Source organism: Cavia porcellus, unplaced genomic scaffold (assembly GCF_034190915.1).
Source record: "Cavia porcellus strain 051 isolate PalLab524CR breed Dunkin Hartley unplaced genomic scaffold, mCavPor4.1 scaffold_7, whole genome shotgun sequence".
NCBI lineage: Eukaryota > Metazoa > Chordata > Mammalia > Rodentia > Caviidae > Cavia > Cavia porcellus.
Window position 1 is genome coordinate 48,555,535 of NW_026947490.1, and position 25,987 is coordinate 48,581,521.

General features: G+C 38.8%; 1 pseudogene; it reads right to left on the reverse strand.

Moving 5' to 3' along the window:
- Positions 1-11,886: 11,886 nt before the first annotated feature.
- Positions 11,887-23,099, reverse strand: LOC134477097 (intelectin-1-like; annotated as a pseudogene).
- Positions 23,100-25,987: the final 2,888 nt, after the last annotated feature.

The following is a 25,987-nucleotide window of genomic DNA, read 5'->3' on the forward strand; positions in this document are numbered from 1 at the left end:
ACAGCAGGTTACTGGGATAACAGTAATAGGTATACAGTATATTTCATTATCTTTATAATGGTTGTTCTTTCAATCAGGTAAATCAAAATGAGAAGAAATACAGAACATTAAGGAACTTATCAAAACAGAATATTGAATAGAGCAGTATCATTAATCAGAATAGAGCAAAACAGTAATAAAAATATTTGCCTTCAAAGAAACGGTAGTAGGAATTCCCCCTTATTTGCTCTGCTGAACCTCCCAGGAGACGCTCAGATTTCTGGTTCCCATTTGCTAATGGGGGGCGGGACAGGGGAAAGTGGGGAGGGGAAGTGGGATGTTTGACTGTAGGCCATGCATCAGTAGGTTCACTATTGCTTAGCAGGGAGGCAGGCTGGTTGTTTGGTTTCACAGCGTCCTAAGTTCCAATATGGCACAGATCTCAGGAGCTGCTGATGGTGCTCCACCTGGAAGGGCAACAGCCTGCTACACCGCCACTGCTTAACAGGGAGAGGAGGTGCATGCTTGGCTTCCCAGTGTCCTAAGCTCCAACATAGCATGGATCTCAGGAGATGCTGGTGGTTCTCCCTCAGGAAGGGCTGCAATCTGCCACATCGTCACAGTTTACAAGGGAGGGGAGGCACTTGCTTGGCTTCCCAGCGTCCTAAGCTCTTATCTTTTTTTAAGTCAAATTTTTAAAAAATTTATATGTAGAAGAGAAGTGATACATGGCTTTGGGAGTGCTTACTCAAGATCAAGGACTTGCTCAACAGCCTATAGGGTATCTGAGACATAAATTAGACATAGTAGCTAAGAAGTGGTCTGCTTGCCTCAGAGCCATGACAGCTATGGCTCTCTTTTTGCCACAAGCAACCAAGTTGACTTGAGGCAAAGATCTCATTGTATACACACCTCACAATGTGGCAGGACTCCTTTCTTTTAAGGGACGTCTATGGCTGTTTGATATCCAATTTCTTAAAGAGTAGGCTCTACTTCTAGAAGGACCAGCCATTCAAATAAAGACATGTTCTTCCTTACATCCCATCACCTTCTTGCCAGAACGGGAGGAAGAAATGAGACTGATAAACATGACTGTGAACAAGTAATTCTTCATACATATGCAGCCAAAAAACACTTATTAGACACTCCGCTTACTGAATCAGATATAACCCTCTTCAGTGATGGAAGCTCCTTCATAGAAAATTAAAACAAAAGCAAGATATGCAGTGATACCTTTACACCATATTCTTAAAAGCTCTTCACTTGAACCTGGAACTAGTGCTCAACTAACAGAACTCATGGCTCTGACCAGAGACTTATAACTCAGCAAGGGGTAAAAGGTCTATATTTATACTGATTCTAAATATGCTTTCCAAGTATTACATGCTCATGCAGCCATATGGAAATAAAAAGTTACCTAACAACCAACAGATCTCCTATAAAATATAATAAGGAAATAGGTGATCTTTTATTTTCTGTTTATCTACCCTACAAAGTGGCAGTAATTCACTATAAAAGACCTCAAAAACCAGTTGATGAAATATCTCAGGATAATCAATTGGCTGAAGCAGCACCTAAAAAGGCTGCTTGAGGACCCCGTCTTCAAGCCTCCCTGATCTGTGAGGGGTCCCTTGAACATATTCGACCCAAATACTCTCAGCCCGGAATTGAATGGACTCTCTCCCATGCATACCATCTTCTTCCATCAGGATGGTTACAATCAGATGATGGAAAATTGTTTCTTCCTGGTGCTGGTCAATTAAAAATAATTAACTCTTTACACCAAACCTTTCCTCTAGGGAGAGACAAAACTCAGCAGATGACCTCAAAGTTACTCATAGGAAAAGGACTTGCTCAGACAATAAGACAGGTAACTAAGACCTGTGAGTTCTGCCAAAAGAACAATCCTCTTAACCAAATCATGGTTCCTCCAGGCATACAGAGACATGGTAAATATCCTGGAGAAGACAGGCAGATTGATTTTACTCATATGGCAAAAAGTAAGGGACATTAGTACCTATTGGTTTGGGTAGATACTTTCACAAACTGGGTTGAGGCCTTCCCTTGCAGAACAGAAAAAGCACAGGAGGTAGAAAAAGATTTGGTCTCAGAAATCATCACCAGATTTGGACCTCCTAAGAGCTTACAAAGTGATAATGGACCTCCTTTTAAAGCAACAGTAACACAAAGTGTCTCTCAGGCATTGGGCATTCTCTATTACCTCACTGTGCATAGAAGCCACATTCATCAGGAAAGTAGAAAGGTAAATGAGACTCTACAAAGACATCTTCATAAAATGGCTCAGGAAATTCATCTTCAGTGGTCTCACTTACTACCTTTAGCTCTTATCAATACACCTCAAATCCTAGGCCTCAGTCCATTTGAAATGCTTTATGGACATCCTTTCTGCACTGATGATTTTTTCTTTGACAAATAAACTAATGCCTTATTAAAAGGCATTCATTGCCTAAATATCAACAAACTCTTCAAGAGCTAACAGAAGCTCAGCCCACAGAAAAAGGAAATCCTATATTTGACCCTGGAAATTTGGTACTGGTAAGATCTCCTCTCTCATCATTTCCTCCCCTAGGACCAACTTGGGAAGGCCCTTATACTGTGATTCTGTTGACTCCTTCCACAGTCAAGACAACAAGCTTGGACACCTGCATACATCACACAAGACTCAAACCCTGGGAACCAAAGACTGTCACTGGAAGTAAACAATCACCCACTTTCTACTGTGAACCCATAGAAGACTTAAGATTCCTCTTCAAAAAGAAAACAAGGACTTCAGATACGCAATGCTACTATTAGCCCTTTTACTGTTCACTTCAGCACTCAAAGGAGGATGCCATTCCTTTTTAATGTGGGCACAAGAATATGCAAAATCATAGCAACAAACCTCTTCCTGGATATGTGGCTTACTGCCCTTGTGCAGTACATCAGGACTTCCTTGGTAGATATCTCCTGTTCAAGGAGATGATTGGAATAAATTACAAGACTATATTAATGAGACACAAAGAGATTCAGTAGTTCATAGTTCTGCCCACAATTACAAAGTAATAAAATGGCCTATAAATTATTCTCTTAATGATCCTGGACATAATTGGATATTTTTCTAACAATGCCACTAAAGCCTCTTTACAAACACTAATATGGCCCCTATTAAATAAAAATAAAGGTCCTCTCCTAAGGGCCAAGAACCATAGATATCAAGACGGTTATTTTCAAATATGGAATGAGTATCTATGGTTAACTCCTACCATAGGATATCTCAGTAGAGAAGCTCCATTACGCTTGGGAACAACAAAAAACCCTCTTATTCCCAATGGCCTCATGCCACTAAATACTTTGGATGGACACCCCTTAAACATTGTGTATACACAGTAACTTTATAAGCTAATGACTGGTTCACTACAGATTGATTTAATCACCCTGGAATTAGATGGGGAGACCCAATGGTGCTCATTGGTCTTGAGGAACCAATGTATGACCTTGGCTGCCCCTGGAGGGGACACGCAGATGAATATTAGGATTTGCCTGTTTACAAGGCAGAAGTGTCAAAAATATTGACAAACCTGCAAATTTATTTCACCTACAACATCGATGGTCCAGAAGCATGTTCCCTGCTATGATCATTTGGCCTCTGTCTTTAATCCCTTCCCTAGGATTATAAGACATCATGCAACTTATTAAGGCTTTGACTAACTATACTCAGTGGGCCTTAAATGACAATGCTGCCAGTCTCTGACTCCTAAATGAAGAAACAAAATTAATGAGACAGGCTGTCTTTCAAAATTGTATTGTATTAGACGTTCTGGAAGCATCACAGGGGGACACTTGTACAACTGAAAAAACCGAATGCTGTGTATGCATTCTTGATTCTTCTACTACTGTCTCAACAGATATTCGAGACATTAGACAACAAATTAACAACATGTCACACTCCGAGAATCCCTGGACCTTGTCTTTCTCCTCCTTTTTTTTTTAATTTTTTTTTAAATTTCATTTAAGAGGAAAAAGAGAAAAACACAAAACAAAACAAAGCAGTGTAAGGGTACACATAATATAGAACTACAAAAAAAAAAATAACAGTAACAAATCACCTGTTAATAGATTACATATTATCATCTTGGAAATAGTTGCTCAAATCACAGTATCAAAGAATACAAAGTGGACATTCAAACAGAGAGACTGCAAACAGCTGTGTTCAATGATCCAAAAACAATAATATAGTCAGCTATTTAACACCCCTAAACACACGTGCTGTTATATTCGATAGAGCTCTTTTTTCCCCCCTCTCTTTTTTACAACAAAATTTACACATTTTGGATTTCATTACTCCTTAGTTGTTATTACTTTTTTGGGGGGGGAGAGAATAAAGTCAAATATGGCAAAACAAAGCTGTCAGTCAAACCCAAGGATAGACATAGCACATGATGTAGAACAGAATACAAGGTTATCAACAATGGTTATCAACGTTGTCTCTTGTTTCCTTAAAGAGAATTGTCTATCTCATTAGATATTATAAAGTTGGACAAAACAGTAGAGAACAAGACCAATAAAACTTAGGCATTGTAAACATTACAGGACTTCCAAAGGAGACAATAGTCAAACCAGAATGGGCATCTTAGTGAATCTTATTGCCTTCAAAGTAGGTGCTTATACCCTCAAACTTGATACTATTGCACAGAATGGAACAGAGTCTAATCATTCAAAACAAGATCATGGGAGTATTACAGGATTTCAAAACAAGTTAATAGGAAATAAAAAAGAGTTACTATTATATATCCTAATTTTTTTAATTTTTCCCCTTAATTAAAACAAACATAAGAAATAACTAAATAATATTTTTAAAGAATAAGGGAGAGATTGAGTTAAAACAGGACATAACAATATAACAATAGAGGTCAAAGCATGACTGCTTCAGCAACCTCGTGCTTCACCACCAAATAACCCGATTTAATAGTAGTTACCATAATGGCTGTCTTTTTCCTTGAAATATTTGGATAAAACTTCATATACTATAGCTTCAAATATTCCATATCAAGAAGCCCAGAATAAAGCCTTTCTAATTAATAAGTGAAAATTTTATAAGGTTTCAAGGCCACATAATGGGGAATCAAATTACCACATATATTTATATATTTGAATCATTACTTACATTAAGGAAACTATTCGGTATTCATACATGCGAGATTGATTTATTTCACTTATGAGTATGGTCTCAAGCTGCGCCCATTTATTGATAAATATCTCAATGTGATCCTTCTTTATAGCTGAATAATACTCCATTGTATAGAAATACCACAACTTTTTTATCCATTCCTCAGTTGATGGACACTTGGGTTGTTTCCAAATCTGGCAATTACAAATTGTGCTGCTATAAACATAGGTGCACATATATCACTGTGGTATGATGCTTTCAGTACTTCTGGGAATATGACTAGAAGTGGAATAGCTGGAATAAATGGGATTTCCAATCCCAACGTTTTGAGAAATCTCCAGACAGACCTCCACAAAGGCTGTACCAGTCTACACTCCCACCAACAGTGCAGGACAGTTCCTTTTTCCCCACAGCCTCTCCAGCATTTGTTGTTATTGGTTTTCTTGATCCTGGCCATTCTTTCAGGAGTGAGATGGTATCTCAGTGTGGTTTTAATTTGCATTTCTCTAATGACCAATGATGATGAGCATTTTTTCATGTATTTATTTGCCATTTGCATATCTTCATCTGAGAATTGCGTATTCATCTCAGATGCCCATTTTTGGATTGGATCTTTGAATTTTGGAGGTCTGAGTTTCTTTAATTCTTTATATGTTTTAGACAAGAGGCCCTTGTCTGAGAGAGAGTTCACTAAAATCTTTTCCCAGTTTGTGGATTTTCTTTTCACTATGCTGGAGATTTCTTTTGACATGCAGAAACTTTTTAATAAGAAGTGGTCCCAGTTATTGATTCTGGGAAGTATTTCCTGTGCAGTTTGAGTCCTGTTCATGAATTCTCTACCTACTCCTATGTCTCCAAGGTTTCTACCCAATTTGTCTTCCAATAGATTTAGTGTTTCTGTTTTAATATTCAGATCTTTGACCCATTTAGATTTTAATTTAGTACATGGTGATAGACATGGGTCTAGCTTTAGTTTTCAGCAAATGGAGAGCCAGTTTTTCCAGCACCATTTACTAAAGAGACTGTCGTTCTTCCAGTGAACCTGCTTGGCTCCTTTATCAAAGATAAGGTGGTTGAGTGTGTTTGTAGTTGTGGTTGTATCTTCTAATCTATTCCATTGATCTTCAGCTCTGTTTTGATTCCAATACCATGTTGATTTTACTACTGTTGCTTTGTAGTATAACTTCAAGTCAGGGATTGTGATGCCTCCTGCTTTGTCTTTGCTGCTTAGAATTGCCTTTGCGATTCTAGGTCTCTTCTGGTTCCAGATGAAATTTTGGAGTAATTTCTCTAGATCTATAAGGTATGTTGATGGTATTTCTATTGGGATTGCATTGAATCTGTATAACAGTTTTGGGAGAATGGCCATCTTCACAATGTTTGTTCTTCCTATCCATGAGCAAGGGATGTCTTTCCATTTTCTGAGATCATCTTCAATTTCCTTTTTCTGTGTATTATAATTTTCACTGTATAAGTCTTTCACTTCTTTCGTAAGAGTAATTCCTAAATATTTCATTTTTTTGCTTGCTAATGTGAATAGTCCAGTTTCTCTTATTTCCCTCTCTGTGATTTTGTTGTGTATACGAATGCTATTGGTTTCTGAGTATTGATTTACTATCCAGCCACATTACTGAATTTATTTATTGTATCTAAGAGCCTTTCAATGGAGTTTAGGGGGTCTTCTATGTAGAGTATCATGTCATCTGCAAACAATGATAATTTAACTTCTTCTTTTCCTATCTTTACCCCTTTTATTTCTCTTTCTTGCCTAATCACTCTGGCTAGTACTTCCAGTACTATATTAAATAGGAGTGGTGATAAAGGACATCCTTGTCTTGTGCCCGATTTTAAAGTAAAGGCTTTCAATTTTTGGCCATTTAGTATGATGCTGGCTGTTGGTTTGTCATAAATGGCCTTTATTGTATTGAGGTAAAGACCATCTATTACAATTTTCTGTAAAGTTTTTATCATGAATAAATGTTGGACCTTATCGAAGGCTTTTTCTGCACCTATAGAAATGATCATGTGATTCTTATTTTTGGTTTTATTGATATGGTGGATTACACTTATTGATTTGTGTATGTTGAACCATCCTTGCATTCCTGGGATGAATCCCACTTGGTCATGGTGTATAATCTTCTTGATGATTTGCTGGATCCTATTTGCCAATATTTTATTGAGGATTTTTGCATCTGTGTTCATTAGGGATATCGGTCTATAGTTCTCTTTTTTAGTTGGGTCTTTCTCAGGTTTTGGTACTAGAGTAATATTTGTTTCCAGGAATGATTTAGGAAGGATTGCTTCCCTTTCAGTTTCATTGAATAGTTTGAGGAGTGTCGGCATTAGGTCTTCTTTGTATTTCTTGTAGAATTCTGCAGTGAATCCATCTGGGCCTGGGCTCTTCTTGGTGGGTAAGGACTTAATTACATTTTGAATTTCATTAACAGAGATTGGGTTATTCAACAGTTTTACATCCTCTTGATCTAGCTTTGGCACTTCATATGCTTCTAAGAATATTTCTTCTGTGTTATCAAACTTTTGAGAGTAGAGGTTTTCAAAATAGGTGTTGATGATCTTCTGTATTTCTATTGCGTCTGTAGTGATTTCTCCTTTTTCATTTCTTATTGCATGAATTTGAGCTTTTTCTTCCCTTTTTTTAATAAGGTGGGCTAGGGGCTTATCGATTTTATTTATTCTTTCAAAGAACCAAGTCTTTGATTTGTTGATTCTTTGGATTGTTTTCTTAGTCTCTATTGCATTGATTTCTGCTCTGATTTTTATAATTTCCTCTCTTCTTTTGGCTTTGGGCTTGACTTGCTCTTCTTTTTCTAGCTGTTTGAGGTGTAGCATCAAGTTATTTATTTGTATTCGTTCTGTTTTCCTGATGTGGGAACTCAGTGCAATAAATTTTCCTCTGAGGACGGCTTTCATTGCATCCCACAGATTCCGGTAAGTTGTATCTGCATTTTCATTTTCTTTTAGGTATTGTTTAATTTCTTCTTTAATTTCTTCTGTGACCCACTGATTACTCAAGAGTGTGTTATTCAGTTTCCATGTGTTTGCAGGATTTTTGCAGTATCTTTTTTCATTAATTTCTGATTTCAGAGCTCTATGATCCGATAACATGCAAGGGATGATTTCAGCTCTTTTGCACTTGTTTAAGTATGTTCTGTGAGATAATATATGGTCTATTTTAGAAAATGATCCATGTACTGCTGAGAAGAATGTGTATTCTGATGTTGTTGGGTGGAACATTCTGTATATGTCTATCAAACCCATTTGTTCACAGGTATGATTGAGTTCTGTTATTTCTTTGCTCATTTTCTGTCTAGTTGATCTGTCCCTTGGTGTCAATGGCGTATTAAGGTCTCCTGTTACAATTGTGTTACTGATAATTTCAGTTTTCATTTCTGTTAATAATTGTTTTATATAACTGGGTGCTCTGGAGTTTGGTGCGTATATATTTAAGATAGTTATCTCTTCCTCTTGGAGTTTTCCCCTTACGAGTATGTAGTGACCTTCTTTGTCCTTTATGGCCACTGTTAGTTTAAAGTTCACATTGTCTGCAAACAGAATGGCTACTCCTGCCTTTTTTTTGGATTCCTGCTGCATGCAGAATTGTTTTCCATCCTTTGACTTTCAGTCTGTGAGTATCCTTCTGGGTTAGATGAGTTTCCTGTAAACAGCATATGGTTGGATTTTGTTTCTTGATCCATTCTGCTAGTCTGTTTCTTTTGATTGGTGCATTGAGACCATTTACATTAATGGTTATTACTGTTAAATGCTGGTTAATTGTAGGAATCTTATCTCTCTGCTGTTGCATCTTTATCTTTCTGTTCTGTTTAATTATTTGCTTTGCTTTGTGGTTTTTTCCTTTGTGTATCTAAACTGTCTTTCAATATTTTTTGCAGGGTTGGTTTGGTGTTGACGAAGTTCTTCAGCTCTTCTTTGTCATGGAAGTATTGTATTTCACCATCTATTTTGAAAGATAGTTTTGCAGGATATATAAGTCTAGGTTGGAAATAATTTTGCTTTAGGATCTGGGATACTTCACTCCATGCTCTTCTTGACTTTATTGTTTGTGATGAGAAGTCTGCTGTGATTCTGATAGGTTTTCCTTTATAAGTGATCTGTCTTTTCTCTCTGACAGCTTTTAATAATCTATTCTTGTGTTGGATTTCTGGGATGGTGATTATTATATGTCTGGGTGTAGTTTTATTTTGGTTATCACTATTTGGAGTTCTATATGCTTCACTGATCCTGATGTCAGTTTCTGATCTCATGCTTGGGACATTTTCAGCTATTACTTCTCTAAATATCCTCTTGATATCCTTTATGTTGTCTCCTTCTTTTTCATTAATCCCTATCATTCTTATGTTATTCTTCTTTGCATCGTCTTGCAGTTGTTGAATTGTTGTTTCCTGATTCCTTGTTATTTTTAAAAGATCTTTCCTTTCCTGTTCACTAGCTGCAATCCTGTCTTCAAGGTCTGAAATTCTATCTTCACTTTCATTAAGGCGGTTTTTACAACTTTCAGTGGAGTTTTTTATTTCCTGTATATCTCTGTGCATCTGCATTATGTATTCTGTTTGTTTCTTATATTGCTCGTCTAGGGATTCTATGTTTTTGTTTAGTTCCTCCAATTTTTTATCTGTGTTTTCTTTAGATATATTCAGAATCTCTTTCATTTCTTTTATCATTTCTTCTTTTATCTGGGAGATTATTTCGAGTTTGAATGTCTTTAAAGCTTCCTGGAGTTGCTTGTCAATTTCAGTAGCTACTGTGTCCGATATCTGAGGTGGATGGGATATATTTTCTTCTATATACATTGCTCCTAGGGTTTCTTGAGATGGGCTGGAGGTTTGAGGTTGTAATTTGATCTTTCGTTTTGTCATTTTCCTATATTTCTGTGTTTCAAGTGTTATTTGAAAGCTTCCTCAGGATCTGTTGAAAATCCCCTTCTATGTTTGCAGCTACTGAGACTCTAGCACCACGCTACCCCAAGCCATTGGGCCTGCAGAACCAATGGCCCGCCTCTGCCTGCTCAGAACTCCACAGTTCCAGACAAGCTGGGCCTCAGGGACACTGTGAGCCCACCTGCCCCTTGGAAGCTCCACAGCTCTTCAATCACAGCTGGGTGAGGCTACTCACCACAGGCCATGGTGTCTCAGGAGCCTGTGATCCCTCCCTGCTTGCAGAGATATTCACAGTCCTCCAGACAAAGGAATGGGCTGATGCAGGCACTCCAGATCCACCCAGCTCCTCCTCTGCAAACCGATGGCTAGACACAACAGCAAAACAGGCTGGGCTCAGGGGATAGTGTGGGCCTGCCCACCCGTCGGAAGCTCAGCAGACCTCCAAGTATAGCCGGGATGGGGAGGCGGATGTAGTGGCCTCTAACCCAGTGCTCCACTTCACTGCGCCAGGAAGCCTGAGTGATCTGGAACAGTCTGAGATTTGGGCAGAGTGTGCTGAGCTCTCACCACAGGCCGCGGTGCCTCAGGAATCTGTGATCCCTCCCTGCTTGCAGAGATCGTCTTTCTCTTCCTTACGGAAAGCTATTAATAATTCTTGTTGGTGGAAATCTTTGTTAACTATCTCATAATTGTCTTATTAATCCTATCTTTTGCCCAATACATACTTAACTGTTTATTTGCCTTTGTCTTCTCCAGACTTAAAGCTGTGCATGTACCCAAGATGAAAATGCCTTGTGTCTATCGAGGGCCTCTAGACAGGATCTCTGTGGAACAACCTCTGACTGACAACAACTGTGTCCCTCTTCAGCCTGAAGAAGCAAGACCAGTCATCTGCCTATTACCCTCTCATGGCAGATCAAGTTACTTCTTCAGAGGGGAGATTCTTGCAGATAGCTGAGTTAGTTAGAAAAATTATAGGCAGTCAGACAGGGCTGGGTCCTTGATGGAGCCATTACAGATACCTTGCATCTGTTGGGGAGACAGACACCTCCTGCTGTGGGCCAGGCCTCAAGACAAAAGATCAAACAAATGCATCTATATCCTAAGGACTGATGTTCTAATTAGTTCCCTATCACCCTGAGGAAACCTAGAGTCACCATCCTATCCCCTTAGGGAAGAGTCACAGCTCTAAAAATGCCTGCTTTCTACATGACTTGCTTTCTCATTTGTCCACAATTTAATCAATTTTACCTGAACTACTAATCTTGTTCGATAACTACAGTTATGGCCACTTGCTTCATGAGTTCCCAGTCTTCCCCTATCTTAAACCAAGCTCGCCCCATGATTTTGCTCTATAAAAGTTCCTAGAAAAGACAGAGTCCTTGGCAACCCACTCAGGACCCCTTCTGTATCTTGTCAGACAGAAGCTTTCTTTCTCTTAATATATTCTACTTTTAACATCCATTGTTCCTAAAATTCGTTCTTCTATTTTAGAAAACAGGAACTCATGGACATAACAGCCTGGGAGTTTCATTCCTCCATATCAACACCATGGGGATGATCAGACCACTTCCTTTCTTTTGAAGAAGTCCCCAAAACTGGAAGCCCAGCAGGGTTACACACTAAAAAGTCATCATCACCATATGCCTGGCAGGCCCATTTTAACATAAGAAAAGAGCCACAGACACCCATGAATGAACCAAATACAAATAGAGGTAATCTCTTTATTCTGTGGTACACTAATATTATCTTCTTTAAAATATTCAGATTTTCTTTGTTCAGTCCATAAGAGTTAGGAAGGGGTCAGATAAAATGCCTCCTCCTTGCCCTTTATTTCTCTCAGTATTTAAAGGGTCTACCTGAGAGAGTCCTGGGGGATGACATCGTCCTTTGTAGAACTGACAAATTCTAAGACTACAAACACTAAAGATATAGCTGACACAAAATCACTCCACAATACCCATTCTTTTGAAAATTCTTACAGTTCTCCACCCTGCATGAAAAATATTCAGAAACACTAAGACTTCAAGAAAAATGATTTATTTCACTTTGCTCAGCTACTGGCTTTCTAGACACTATGTAAGTTAGTCTCCATCACTGGGTCCTGGTAGATGGAAGATGAATGCCAGATCCCATAGGAAGATGGTGTCAGCGATAGAACAAAAGCACAGCTGCCTCAGTTATCTCCTGGCTACTGCTCCATCCAGTATGAGTTTCATATCCATTCCAGTTATAGGCAGAGAAGTCTCCACATTGGCTGGGATTTCCCTCTGGGAAGTAGCCTCCTCCACCAATGCAATGCTAATAAACAAGGAAAGGAGGAAAGGGTAATAAGAGATCAGCTGGTGAAGCTAAAGATATTTCAGTGGAAAAGTCTTTGCTCCCCATTGGGAATTTCCATTGGTGGTATTGATCTATTACACTCATATAAACCTCTCTTCTTTTAGTTTTATTTCCATCATGCCTTCTGACTTTCTTTCCAGTTTTCAGAACATTCATTCTCAATGTCCCTGATGGGACTCTGTGAATTCCATAGGGGTTCTTCCCTAAGAGGGAAACATCTCCCTTTTTCTTAAAGAATGTAGGACTTTGTTGGTCTTACACCCTGTACACCAAAGCTGCAAAGTACCCTGTAGCTCCCTCAACTTCACATTCCTTCTGAAACACTAGGAGCCCTGAGTATACTGTTCTTTCAACATAAGTTGCATTAATATCTCAGGTATTTCTGCCTATTTCTCAAAAATCACCTTGAAGTTACCTCTTCTGTAGTCACTGCTCTGATGCACCCAGCACAGATACATGCCTTTGTAGACCCTAGTTGTTTCTGTTTTGTTTGTGGGAAATTGGTGAACATCAAACCCAGACCTTCACACATACACAGTAAAGGCTGTGACACTTGGCTCCCTTCCCAGGCCCCTTGTTTATATATCCATTACACTTCAGAGACTCTTTGTCAATGTCCTGCTAGATGCTGGACAAAAAACACAATATCCCATGTTGCGGACTGGCACAGGGGAGGTGCTCCCTGAAAGCTTCTCTAAGGTGTGGGTGGAACCCATGCATGCTGCATTACTTTTGCTTCAAGCTATGTCGGTAAAGTGCTAAAGAAGACAGATTGTCACAAAGAGACCTGTCCTTTGGGGGCCTCCCAGTAATAATCCTCCCTTATGCATTCAGGACCCTTGGTACCTGCTACCCATTGTAACTGCATTTATCATCTTTCCTACAAAGATTTCAGAGGAGCACTGAGGACTCACTGCGACCGTAGGGGGAATAATAAGATGCTGTCTTCTTGGCATCACCAAAATCGTACACTACAGGTATCTCAGGCCCATTGTCAGTCCTGCAATTTCCTGCTCCGTATTTCACTGGGTATTTCTGTGGGAAGTGAAAAAGTGATTCAGTGAGAAATGTAGGGTTGGCTCTCACTAGGATGCCGTCTAGAGTAAAAACATTCGGTTTTTGATAAACGGACATTGTTTTATTTCATTGCATTCATTTTTATTTTTTGTTGTGCTAGTGTTCAAGCCTGGGGCCTAGAGCATGCAAAGCATGAGCTCTACCACTGAGCCACATTCCCAGCCCACAGACATTGTTTAAAATGCACAGCATAGAATCTTTCCCTTTGGCTGTGCTTCTCCAACATACAATTCCCCTTGGCACTCAGTCTCAAATTCTCTTGCTCTAGCCACTTCTGGTCTTTCTCTTCCAATTCACTCTAATGGGTCCCTTGCTTTCCCTTGGTCAGAATTCTTCATGGAATCAGACAGAAACTAGGTACAAATTATGGTATAGCAAACAGGCAAGATAGCCCCAGGAGAAAATGACTCCCTCCTGAATTCAAATTCCTACTACTCTCTATATCATGAAAATCAGGTCAGCCAAATGTACCTGGTAGAGGCCAAACAGATTGTGTCCCAGGTTCTGGAAGAAGCCAACTGCCATGCAGTACCTCAGCAGGGAATTATTCCTCCAGTTCTCCATGGGGCTATTGTTGGGCACATGCCAGATACCCAGGTCCAGGGCCTGAATATCATAGTAGCCTGGATTCTAGAAAGCAATCAACACTGAGCTTGGCCAGGTCAGGAGACCCCATGAGAAAAACAAGACACATACATGAATCACTCGGCTGACTTGACAGCTATTTCAAGGGTACAGATGGACACATGGGATCAAACACTCCCAGTTCCAAAAGATGATGGTTTCCACCACCATCCAAGAGCTGTATTTTTATTGGGTTCTGTTGGGAGAAAGCTGAGATTGGAGACATGTATTTCTCTAACCTGCTCCAGCTGTAAATCCACACCCCATATTTCAAGCCTCCCTCCTGCATATTTGTAGCCTTGCGCCACTCCAGGCCTCACCACATCCCACAGTGGTTGCAAAGGCACCAAACTTGCAGTCATCATTTGTGGCCCCCTCTGTAGTCCCAAAGGTGTTGTAGTTGGCCCAGTTGCCATCATCCTCAGGATAATTGACACTATTGCCCTGCTGACTGGACCAGTGGTCACCCACTGTGCACTTCCCATACATGTTGTTCTCATGCACAGTGGCCACCAGGGTCCAGCCTCCACCCACAGTGGTCATGTCACAGAAGGTCTGGTAAATGACGCCATTCTTGGTGCAAAGGAAATACAGGCCATCTGTAAGGAGAAGCAGCCCAGAGTCTACCTGGCTGCACTCATGGCCCATTTCAACGCCAAAACCAGGACAGTTCTAAGGAGAATAAACATGGCACCCTTCACTCCTCACTTAAGCCTATCATTTTGTGTCCTTAGGACCACTGCATCTCCTGAACTCAGAAGACCACATCCTTGTGAATGAGTCAAAACCGAATTACCCAAACTCCCTGAAAGTCTCTTTCTATAGTTAAACATGGATTTATCACAGTTCAGCCATTCCACTCCAAACATATACCTAAAAGACTGAAATCTGAACTCCAACAAATATTTGTATGCTGATGTTCGTGGCATCATTGATCACAAAATGCAAATCTAGAAACAACCCAAATATTCCTTAACAGATGAATGCATAAGCAAAACATTGTGTATAAATACTGTGTATATTACATGGGCAGTGTATATCTACTGATAAAGGTATGCAAACACAATGGTTGAAATTGAACATAAATAAATGATCCATGGAATAATATGTATGAACCTTGCTGACCTTATGTTAAGAAACATAAGGCATGCACAAAAAGACAACTAATTTATGATCTACTTTTAAAAGGTAACCAAAATAAGCAAATTTATCCAAAGTGTAAGTAGAACAGTAGGGAAAAGGAGACATGAAGGTATTTCTTAGTGGCTAGAGTCCCAAGTAGAGGAAATGAAAATGTTCTGGAGTTGGATAGCAGTGATGGTTGCATAACAATGTGAAAGTAATTTATGCCACAGAAATGAATGTTTAAAAATAATTGAAATCCCAAGCTTTACCCAATACATAATGTATGTACAGTTTCCCATTCTTTTTATACAAAAACGAAAACCTGCCAGAAATAAAACCCCATGCTTGGCTCCAATGTCTGTGCTACAACACTTACCACGGGCATTATGGCACCTCTGCTTGGCTTCATTGCAGCTTTGGGGCAGAATTCGAGACAAAGAACAGGTCTCTTCCTCAAGATAAGCACTGGCCAAATCTAGAGAAAATGTAAAGTTTTATTCTCATTGCTGGTTTGACACAAAACTCAGCAGCCCCTTATCATTAATCTCAAACTCATTTCTCCACTGAACCAGAGCTTCTCTGCCTGGATGAAAGGCCATGAGATGGCCAGTGTCATCTCCATCCAGCTCACCTGGCCTGGCATACAGCACACACTTAACACATACCTCTCCATATAACCTGATGCAGATGCTACCACTGCCCTGTGCACTGCACATTAAAAAGAATTAAAAAACTTCCCCCGCCAAAAATAAAATTAAAAAAAAAAGCAAAGCAAAAAATCCTCTACAAGGGAGTTTCTAAAAACCCAACAAAGGGGCACTTGGAGAACTGCTGAGCTTCCGACGGGTGGGCGGGCCCACACTATCCCAGGAGCCCAGCCTGTTTCGCTGCTGCACCTAGCCATTGGTGTGCAGAGGAGGAGCTGGGCGGATCTGGGGTGCCTGCATCGGCCCCTCCGTGTGTACAGAGGACTGTGGATATCTCTACAAGCAGGGAGGGATCACAGGTTCCTGAGGCACTGCGGCCTGTGGCGAGGACCCTAATCCGGCTGTGATTGAAGAGCTGTGGAGCTTCCAAGAGGCAGGTGGGCCCACAGTGTCCCTGAGGCCCAGCTTGTCTGGAACTGCGGAGTTCTGAGCAGGCAGAGGCGGGCCATTGGTTCTGCAGGCCCAATGGCTTGGGGTAGCGTGGTGCTAGAGTCTCAGTAGCTGCAAACATAGAAGGGGATTTTCAACAGATCCTGAGGAAGCTTTCAAATAACACTTGAAACACAGAAATATAGGAAAATGACAAAACGAAAGATCAAATTACAACCTCAAACCTCCAGCCCATCTCAAGAAACCCTAGGAGCAATGTATATAGAAGAAAATATATCCCATCCACCTCAGATATCGGACACAGTAGCTACTGAAATTGACAAGCAACTCCAGGAAGCTTTAAAGACATTCAAACTCGAAATAATCTCCCAGATAAAAGAAGAAATGATAAAAGAAATGAAAGAGATTCTGAATATATCTAAAGAAAACACAGATAAAAAATTGGAGGAACTAAACAAAAACATAGAATCCCTAGACGAGCAATATAAGAAACAAACAGAATACATAATGCAGATGCACAGAGATATACAGGAAATAAAAAACTCCACTGAAAGTTGTAAAAACCGCCTTAATGAAAGTGAAGATAGAATTTCAGACCTTGAAGACAGGATTGCAGCTAGTGAACAGGAAAGGAAAGATCTTTTAAAAATAACAAGGAATCAGGAAACAACAATTCAACAACTGCAAGACGATGCAAAGAAGAATAACATAAGAATGATAGGGATTAATGAAAAAGAAGGAGACAACATAAAGGATATCAAGAGGATATTTAGAGAAGTAATAGCTGAAAATGTCCCAAGCATGAGATCAGAAACTGACATCAGGATCAGTGAAGCATATAGAACTCCAAATAGTGATAACCAAAATAAAACTACACCCAGACATATAATAATCACCATCCCAGAAATCCAACACAAGAATAGATTATTAAAAGCTGTCAGAGAGAAAAGACAGATCACTTATAAAGGAAAACCTATCAGAATCACAGCAGACTTCTCATCACAAACAATAAAGTCAAGAAGAGCATGGAGTGAAGTATCCCAGATCCTAAAGCAAAATTATTTCCAACCTAGACTTATATATCCTGCAAAACTATCTTTCAAAATAGATGGTGAAATACAATACTTCCATGACAAAGAAGAGCTGAAGAACTTCGTCAACACCAAACCAACCCTGCAAAAAATATTGAAAGACAGTTTAGATACACAAAGGAAAAAACCACAAAGCAAAGCAAATAATTAAACAGAACAGAAAGATAAAGATGCAACAGCAGAGAGATAAGATTCCTACAATTAACCAGCATTTAACAGTAATAACCATTAATGTAAATGGTCTCAATGCACCAATCAAAAGAAACAGACTAGCAGAATGGATCAAGAAACAAAATCCAACCATATGCTGTTTACAGGAAACTCATCTAACCCAGAAGGATACTCACAGACTGAAAGTCAAAGGATGGAAAACAATTCTGCATGCAGCAGGAATCCAAAAAAAAGGCAGGAGTAGCCATTCTGTTTGCAGACAATGTGAACTTTAAACCAACAATGACCATAAAGGACAAAGAAGGTCACTACATACTCGTAAGGGGAAAACTCCAAGAGGAAGAGATAACTATCTTAAATATATACGCACCAAACTCCAGAGCACCCAGTTATATAAAACAATTATTAACAGAAATGAAAACTGAAATTATCAGTAACACAATTGTAACAGGAGACCTTAATACGCCATTGACACCAAGGGACAGATCAACTAGACAGAAAATGAGCAAAGAAATAACAGAACTCAATCATACCTGTGAACAAATGGGTTTGATAGACATATACAGAATGTTCCACCCAACAACATCAGAATACACATTCTTCTCAGCAGTACATGGATCATTTTCTAAAATAGACCATATATTATCTCACAGAACATACTTAAACAAGTGCAAAAGAGCTGAAATCATCCCTTGCATGTTATCGGATCATAGAGCTCTGAAATCAGAAATTAATGAAAAAAGATACTGCAAAAATCCTGCAAACACATGGAAACTGAATAACACACTCTTGAGTAATCAGTGGGTCACAGAAGAAATTAAAGAAGAAATTAAACAATACCTAAAAGAAAATGAAAATGCAGATACAACTTACCGGAATCTGTGGGATGCAATGAAAGCCGTCCTCAGAGGAAAATTTATTGCACTGAGTTCCCACATCAGGAAAACAGAACGAATACAAATAAATAACTTGATGCTACACCTCAAACAGCTAGAAAAAGAAGAGCAAGTCAAGCCCAAAGCCAAAAGAAGAGAGGAAATTATAAAAATCAGAGCAGAAATCAATGCAATAGAGACTAAGAAAACAATCCAAAGAATCAACAAATCAAAGACTTGGTTCTTTGAAAGAATAAATAAAATCGATAAGCCCCTAGCCCACCTTATTAAAAAAAGGGAAGAAAAAGCTCAAATTCATGCAATAAGAAATGAAAAAGGAGAAATCACTACAGACGCAATAGAAATACAGAAGATCATCAACACCTATTTTGAAAACCTCTACTCTCAAAAGTTTGATAACACAGAAGAAATATTCTTAGAAGCATATGAAGTGCCAAAGCTAGATCAAGAGGATGTAAAACTGTTGAATAACCCAATCTCTGTTAATGAAATTCAAAATGTAATTAAGTCCTTACCCACCAAGAAGAGCCCAGGCCCAGATGGATTCACTGCAGAATTCTACAAGAAATACAAAGAAGACCTAATGCCGACACTCCTCAAACTATTCAATGAAACTGAAAGGGAAGCAATCCTTCCTAAGTCATTCCTGGAAACAAATATTACTCTAGTACCAAAACCTGAGAAAGACCCAACTAAAAAAGAGAACTATAGACCGATATCCCTAATGAACACAGATGCAAAAATCCTCAATAAAATATTGGCAAATAGGATCCAGCAAATCATCAAGAAGATTATACACCATGACCAAGTGGGATTCATCCCAGGAATGCAAGGATGGTTCAACATACACAAATCAATAAGTGTAATCCACCATATCAATAAAACCAAAAATAAGAATCACATGATCATTTCTATAGGTGCAGAAAAAGCCTTCGATAAGGTCCAACATTTATTCATGATAAAAACTTTACAGAAAATTGTAATAGATGGTCTTTACCTCAATACAATAAAGGCCATTTATGACAAACCAACAGCCAGCATCATACTAAATGGCCAAAAATTGAAAGCCTTTACTTTAAAATCGGGCACAAGACAAGGATGTCCTTTATCACCACTCCTATTTAATATAGTACTGGAAGTACTAGCCAGAGTGATTAGGCAAGAAAGAGAAATAAAAGGGGTAAAGATAGGAAAAGAAGAAGTTAAATTATCATTGTTTGCAGATGACATGATACTCTACATAGAAGACCCCCTAAACTCCATTGAAAGGCTCTTAGATACAATAAATAAATTCAGTAATGTGGCTGGATAGTAAATCAATACTCAGAAACCAATAGCATTCGTATACACAACAAAATCACAGAGAGGGAAATAAGAGAAACTGGACTATTCACATTAGCAAGCAAAAAAATGAAATATTTAGGAATTACTCTTACGAAAGAAGTGAAAGACTTATACAGTGAAAATTATAATACACAGAAAAAGGAAATTGAAGATGATCTCAGAAAATGGAAAGACATCCCTTGCTCATGGATAGGAAGAACAAACATTGTGAAGATGGCCATTCTCCCAAAACTGTTATACAGATTCAATGCAATCCCAATAGAAATACCATCAACATACCTTATAGATCTAGAGAAATCACTCCAAAATTTCATCTGGAACCAGAAGAGACCTAGAATCGCAAAGGCAATTCTAAGCAGCAAAGACAAAGCAGGAGGCATCACAATCCCTGACTTGAAGTTATACTACAAAGCAACAGTAGTAAAATCAACATGGTATTGGAATCAAAACAGAGCTGAAGATCAATGGAATAGATTAGAAGATACAACCACAACTTCAAACACACTCAACCACCTTATCTTTGATAAAGGAGCCAAGCAGGTTCACTGGAAGAACGACAGTCCCTTTAGTAAATGGTGCTGGAAAACTGGCTCTCCATTTGCCAAAAACCAAAGCTAGACCCATGTCTATCACCATGTACTAAATTAAAATCTAAATGGGTCAAAGATCTGAATATTAAAACAGAAACACTAAATCTATTGGAAGACAAATTGGGTAGAAACCTTGGAGACATAGGAGTAGGTAGAGAATTCATGAACAGGACTCAAACCACACAGGAAATACTTCCCAGAATCAATAACTGGGACCACTTCTTATTAAAAAGTTTCTGCATGTCAAAAGAAATCTCCAGCATAGTGAAAAGAAAACCCACAAACTGGGAAAAGATTTTAGTGAACTCTCTCTCAGACAAGGGCATCTTGTCTAAAACATATAAAGAATTAAAGAAACTCAGACCTCCAAAATTCAAAGATCCAATCCAAAAATGGGCATCTGAGATGAATACGCAATTCTCAGTTGAAGAAATTCAAATGGCAAATAAATACATGAAAAAATGCTCATCATCATTGGTCATTAGAGAAATGCAAATTAAAACCACACTGAGATACCATCTCACTCCTGAAAGAATGGCCAGGATCAAGAAAACCAATAACAACAAATGCTGGAGAGGCTGTGGGGAAAAAGGAACTGTCCTGCACTGTTGGTGGGAGTGTAGACTGGTACAGCCTTTGTGGAGGTCTGTCTGGAGATTTCTCAAAACGTTGGGATTGGAAATCCCATTTATTCCAGCTATTCCACTTCCAGGCATCCTCCCAGAAGAACTGAAAGCATCACACCACAGTGATATATGTGCATCTATGTTTATAGCAGCACAATTTGTAATCGCCAGATTTGGAAACAACCCAAGTGTCCATCAACTGAGGAATGGATAAAAAAGTTGTGGTATTTCTATACAATGGAGTATTATTCAGCTATAAAGAAGGATCACATTGAGATATTTATCAATAAATGGGCGCAGCTTGAGACCATACTCATAAGTGAAATAAATCAATCTCGCATGTGTGAATACCAAATAGTTTCCCTAATGTAAGCAATGATTCAAATATATAAAAATATGTGGTAATCATGATTTCCCATTTGTGGCCTGGAAGCCTTATAAAGTTTTCACTTATTAATTAGAAAGGCTTTATTCTGGGCTTCTTGATATGGAAATATTTGAAGCTATAGTATACGAAGTTTTATCCAAATATTTCAAGGAAAAAGACAGACACTATGGTAACTACTATTAAGTCGGGTTATTTGGTGGTGAAGCACTAGGTTGCTGAAACAGTCATGCTTTGACCTCTATTGTTATATTGTTATGTCCGGTTTTATCTCAATCTCTCCCTTATTCTTTAAAAAAATTATTTAGTTATTTCTTATGTTTGTTTTAATTAAGGGGAAAAATTTTAAAAATTAGGATATATAATAGTAATTCTTTTTTATTTCCTATTAACTTGTTTTGAAGTCCTGTAATACTCCCATGATCTTGTTTTGAATGATTAGACTCTGTTCCATTCTGTATGATAGTATCAAGTTTGAGGGTATAGGCAACTATTTTGAAGGCAATAAGATTCACTAAAATGCCCATTCTGGTTTGACTATTGTCTCCTTTGGAAGTCCTGTAATGTTTACAATGCCTAAGTTTTATTGGTCTTGTTCTCTACTGTTTTGTCCAACTTTATAATATCTAATGAGATAGACAATTCTTTTTAAGGAAACAAGAGACAACGTTGATAACCATTGTTGATAACCTTGTACTCTGTTCTACATCATGTGCTATGTCTATCCTTGGTTTTGACTGACAGCTTTGTTTTGCCATATTTGACTTTATTCTCTTCCCCCCCCAAAAAAAAACTAGTAATAAAAGGAGTAATAAAATCCAAAATGTATAAACTTTGTTGTAAAAAAGAGAGGGGAAAAAAAAAGCGCTCTAACGGATACAACAGCAAGTGTGTTTAGGGGTGTTAAATAGCTGACTATATTATTGTTTTTGGATCATTGAACACAGCTGTTTGCAGTCTCTCTGTTTGAATGTCCACTTTGTATTCTTTGATACTGTGATTTGAGCAACTATTTCCAAGATGATAATGTGTAATCAATTAACAGGTGATTTCTTACTGTTATGTTTTTTTTTCTTTTTGGAGTTCTGTATTACGTGTACCCTTACACCGCTTTGTTTTGTTTTGTGTTTTTCTCTTTTTCCTCTTAAATAAAATTAAAAAAAAAAAAAAAGAAACCAATAAACCGCCAGGGATTTAGCTCAGTGGCCCAACTGCCTGGCTGGCAAGCACAAAGTTGTAACTTCAAGCCCCGGTACTAGATGGCAGGCCACACAGTCCTTAGCAGGATCCTTTCCAAGCAAAGTGAGGTCCAAAGGATGAACCAAGGTGGGCCTGTGCAACATGCTCCCTGCTATAGCTCAAATCCCTCAAGAGGTCAGAAACCAGCATTCAGCCTATATCCAAGGTGACCTGAGCTCATCTCAAAGATGTCATCTTAATCTCATAAGAAGATCAGATCCTGTAAGTAACTCAGCTGCTTATTTTCTTCCAAAACTAAAGATGAGCTGGGAAGCCCAGGCTCGTGCAAGGAGACTCACCTGCATTGCACTCTCGGGTGGCCGCCATAAGGAGAAGCAGAAAACCAAGCTGGGTCACTGCAATCAGAAGAAAAGCAAAATGAAAGTCACTGTTGTAACCATCCTTCCTCCATGTCCTCGTCACTACCATACTCCTATCCAGTCCAATATACACTAAAGGGTCCTCATCTCTTTTTCTGTTTTCTTTTTTATCTCCACACATCTGGCACCTAAATCAGAACTGGGCAGAAATGAGTCTTCCCCTGACTCACACACAGCATCCCTCTTCCCTCCACACTGGGCCTGGAGCTGAACATTGCCAACCAGGTGGAGATTGTGTTTTCTCCACAAAGATGCTGATGAGGATCGAGGCTCTGAGTCTTTTATGGAGAGATCCCAGTGAGCACTGCCCAGATCTCCAGCCTCACCCTCACTGGCCTTTTGCCCAGTGCAGGTTAGGCTTCTGTTCTTGATAACAGAAAGAGCCGGAAGTCAAGGACAATTCTGAAAGGTCATTTACTAGCATTGCTTCCAGATTCAGGAATTTCATGAACCAATTACCCCAAAATTTTTTTTAAAAGATGACCACTAAGAAGAGTTGATTTGTATATTGGGGAATTTTATTTGTATCTTCCATATCCAGTACACTTTATTAAATTTAAACATATACCATCAGGAGTCCTAAGCACATACCTGTAATCCTGCACTTGGGAGCCCGAAGCACGAGGATCCTTCAAAGTTCAAGACCAGCCTGGGCTACAAAGTGAGCTCAAGGCCAGCTTGAAATGCATAGAAAACCTTGTCTCAAAGAGGAAAAAGAAAATATGCCATTATCATCATAATTTCAAAAAAAGAAAGTATGAATAACAAAACAGGAAAAAGACCACTTCACAAAAATTTAAACCTTTGTTTTACCTTGAATAAATTTAGTTCAATACAATGACTTTATCTTTAATTTTCGCAGTTTGTCATGAACTGCTGAATCTTTACTCATGACTATCTGCATTTTTTAAATAAAGCTGATGCTTCAGATCCATATATCTCTCCTTTCCCAGGGCCCTTCTTTAGTTCTCAAATCCCAGTTTGCTCAGCTCCCCCTCACTGATACCACATACATCACTTTATTATAGCAATCACAATATGGCAATACTTTAGAGAAAAAAACTTTGCCTTCTTGGTTCTTTTCAGTCTTTCTAGGGTCAATATAATAATTTATATAAAACACTCAAATACATTAATGGAATAAAATAACACAGCATGCATTAAGAAAATCTCCAAGAAAAATACACTGCCTACAGTTCTGACAACTGTCTGTTCCCCAGCATCCTGGCTACCCTCAGACCTGTCATGAAGCACAGGATTATCCTGAAAAGGACCAGGAAGATCACCCATCACCAATTAGAAAACAGGTCAAAATAAAGTATAACTACAGAATTCCACAGCTATTGGCAACTTGGTACAGAGAAGACTTAAGGCGAACTCTTGATTGTCAAGACTAGAGATGGGGACAATGATAAAACAAAGCTTATGAAGCTCAATAGATTCCCAAGTTTCCCATCCACCATTTCAAGTGGCTGGAAGGGCTGCTGGTGTACAGCATATCTTACTGTTTGCAAATATCTCACAATGCTTTCCTAAGAACTACAAAATTTGTGTAAAGAACAACACAGCAGGCTATCAGAGAGGGCAGGCCAAATGTCATGCTGTTAGATGAAGAAAATGAATAGTCAAACTCAGGTACATGTTGTACATATGCTGAAATAAAACCATAAAATCTGTACACATAGGAGGGAAATGGGATTAAGCAGAACTAAGATGTTTTATATTTATGTAGCAACTCATTGCAATGAGTATAATCATCATGTACTGTGAACAGGAACTGATAACACGTGCTTAAAGAAATACATATATTTTCTTTTTTATTAAGTTTATTGGTACATTTTAGATATACATACTGATCACATTCACAATAGAGAATTTACACTTGTAAATGATGTGTATTAAATCATTTTTCCACTCTCCTATTCTACCCAAAAAGCACAAAACTCTCACTGAGTTGAACAGTAGTTTTTGAAAGAAGAAACAAAAAGACAAGTACCTAGGTACACTTGCCAAAGGAAGAAAAACAGAATTAAATCAAACAATTAAAAACAAAGAAGCATTCAATGTGGCTCAGTAGAAGAGGAGCCACATTGAATTACTTGCAGAAAATCAAGTAAAAACAAAGGTAACTGGAGGAAAGGGAGGGACATACATCCTGATGCACGAATCAACTTGAAATAAGACACATGTACATAAAACAAACCATAGACATAGGATTTTATGAAATGGTAATCAAGATCACCACGCTGCTGGTGGGACTACTGCCTGTGTACTGAGCAAGAAGCACCACACTAACATGTCTCCCAGAAGCTGATAGACTGCAAATGTGTGACTAACTCAAGCCAAACAAAATAAATTTGGGATGAAAGGCACCTTGCTTCTTATGCCTTCCTCCGTGTTGAGGATGCAGGGACCTGGCAGAAGATTTCACCAGCACTACTCCCTCCACAGTGGGCACCCCGATGTTTTTTTGTCTGTATGCTACCAGCTAATTGAAATCCCAGCAACAATAAGGTTAGAGACAAAAGCAGAAGCAGTCCACAACCCTTCCTGCCCTGTAGTGTGAAACAGGGATGAAAGAGGGATGCATAGAATTTGAACACTGTGGCACTCTCTAGAAGAAAGGAGATTCAAGTGGGACCAGGTAGACTGTGAGCTATCTCCATTGTGGGGCAGAATCAATGTGTCAGCATGGTTAGTGATTCCTGCAGTGTGGTGGTGGTGTTGTATAGGGGCACTGGTCAAGATTCCTAATCTACCAAACAAGTTTACAGCAAAGGCTTAAATATTTCAGACAAGTAGTATGATTCTAGGGCTGCAAGAGAATCAAAACTTTCTAGCAGTGTTAGAGACAAAGATCTTCTGTGGGTGGCCTATATTTATTAAGTTTTCAAACACAAAAAGAATAGTGAGAAACGTTGGGAACTGATCAGAACC